At 33.9% G+C, this 2345-nt stretch overlaps 1 long non-coding RNA gene across 1 annotated transcript; it reads left to right on the forward strand.

Moving 5' to 3' along the window:
- Positions 1–625: 625 nt before the first annotated feature.
- LOC114286641 (uncharacterized) lies at positions 626–1392 on the forward strand. Its single transcript, XR_003637613.2, has 3 exons — positions 626–656; positions 746–816; positions 901–1392. It is a non-coding gene; the product is annotated as an uncharacterized LOC114286641 (long non-coding RNA).
- Positions 1393–2345: the final 953 nt, after the last annotated feature.

A 2345-nucleotide genomic window follows, 5' to 3' on the forward strand; every position in this document is an offset into this window, starting at 1 on the left:
CTATCTGTAATGTTGTTATTGTTAAGGAGCATGTTGAGTTCCCTACTGGACTATATGTTCATCCCACGTTGTTGAATCTTTTTCAGGTGTTTAGCAGGGTGTGCTACAAGATTTGGATCTTCTTATATGTTGGCCACGGGGCCTTAGTTATGTTGGCGGAATGCCATTGTTGTAAAGGGTTACATCCTTCTTCTTGTACTTTTAATGATGTAAGCCCAAGGGCAATTTATTAAGTTAGTTCATGTAATGTTTACTTTGCATACGAATGAGAGTATTGTTAATCATTTCTACGGATTGAATGTATGAGTTTATTTCCGCATGTTATCTCTGAAATTGGATTAAGTTAAAAGAATTTGGTAATGACTCCGAGTAATAAAAAGTGGGACGTGACAATTACCTCCTCTATGGGCTACAAGTTTTATTTTTTATGGGTTTTTTGTATTCTACCATAACATTAATCTATTTTGGGAGATGGCTGAGGTCTTACTGAAAGTCATTTTGAAATTTGAATGACTGTTTTCAAGTACCAAATTAGATACTTAATAGTTTGGAGTTCATAATTTTCATAGAGTTGAGGTTTGAAACGTGATAACTGACTTGGTTTCTAGCATCTTTCAGCTGGAATAAAAAAGGAGCTGGCTGCTGCAAAGAAGAAGGTTAGTATGATTGCATAAAATCTGAAACATTTTTTATGGCATTAAATGCTTATTAGCTACTGGGGTTTGAATTGTTGGAATTGGAACAGATTTCGGATAGACGAGATCTGGAGAGAAAAGCATATTCTAAGATGTTCCAATAGCAGTTGGTGGTTGCATGGTATGTTGGACCCCTTTTAAGAACTATTTCTCTAATTCTTTTTCCTTGAAAGTGTGGCTTTCTCATTTGGTTCTGGAATACCAGGCTACCATTGTCTCTTAGGAACAATATACAGTTAGTTACTGTGCTGATTCAATGTTGAATTGAGTGAACTTGTTCAGGCTTTTTCATACATTCAGGTAATGTTGCTTTTTCTTTTCAGTCAAGTCCGGGTGACTTTTGTGTATGTCTACCAGTTTGCATCAATTCAAGAAATTTTCACTTAAGTTGTGGAGATTTCTTTGGCTGATCCATCTTATGATGATTTGACCTTAATTTGTTTCGGGTTATAAAATAGGGTTAGCTACACTAAGACTCCCTCAACTGAACGAATATCGGTTTACTCCCCCCATCTATGAACCGGTACAGTCTAACCCCTCAACTATAAAACCGTGTAAATTCCTCTCTTGGAAGAAAAAAATTCACTACAATGGTGATAGCATGCCATCACCGACTTTATAAATTACCATGTAAGTATGATTAGTCCTGCTATGCAGTAGTTACAAAATTATGTTGGAATGGGTTACTACATTTGAATAGTGGGGTTCACCATCCCATATGTAGTTTTATTATTGGTTGGTGATACTACATGTCAATGTTGACATAGTATAAAGGAGGCAAACATATGGTCTTCTTTAATAGTTGAGGAGGTATCGGTGTGATTAACCCTATAATTTTTTGGTAATGACAATTTTTTTTGGGGATCCATTTTATTGGTTTTCTGGAAGAAGATAAATAATTGTTTTGTGGTGTTAGGGAGTTTTCTTTGCATTTGTTATGCTTTTTCTGATGGATTTTCTTTTCTTTAATTTGACTCCCAGGTTTTCATTTGAGGGTGAAGCACATGAGCATATATCCAAAACCGGCAAAACAACTATACAAATTTCAGGCCAGAGCTAAATTTTAACAACTAGATTAATCTATTTTTATTTATTTATTTCTGAGTTGTTGTAGCTACCTGATCCAATGTCCATATTTCTCAAGGAACAACTACGTGTCTGGAGAGCATTAAATGGAGATATTTGCTTGACTAACCTTTTTTTTTTTTTATCACTATTGGTTTTCGGTGTATTGTCTTAAAATTATATGGGTCCATGATAATAACATGTGCTGTATTGGCTTTTACACTCAAGGGTTACTTTCTCTTGAGTATTCATGATAATAACATGATAATAATATTTTATTTGCTACTAATTTCATTTTTTTTTGTTACATTTATTCTTTTCTTAGTATTTTAAATTTTGAGATGATGATGGAGTATATGAATTTGGTTGTGATTTTTGTAATTTCAATTTTGATGTGTTTGGTTGAATATATGTATTTTTTGAAACAGGGTTTGGAGAATTCTAACTAGTAGCAAATAAAATATTTATTGCCGAATGGTTAAAATTTCATTAGGTTGCATTCCCCCCCCCCTCCAAAAAAAAGAAAAAGAAAAAAAGTGCTTTTAGTGGCGTTTTTGTAAAAAACGCCGCTATAGGGTCTATATG

The sequence above is a fragment of the Camellia sinensis genome, chromosome 9 (genome assembly GCF_055761805.1).
Source record: "Camellia sinensis isolate YWXY chromosome 9, ASM5576180v1, whole genome shotgun sequence".
In the NCBI taxonomy this organism is placed as follows: Eukaryota; Viridiplantae; Streptophyta; class Magnoliopsida; order Ericales; family Theaceae; genus Camellia; species Camellia sinensis.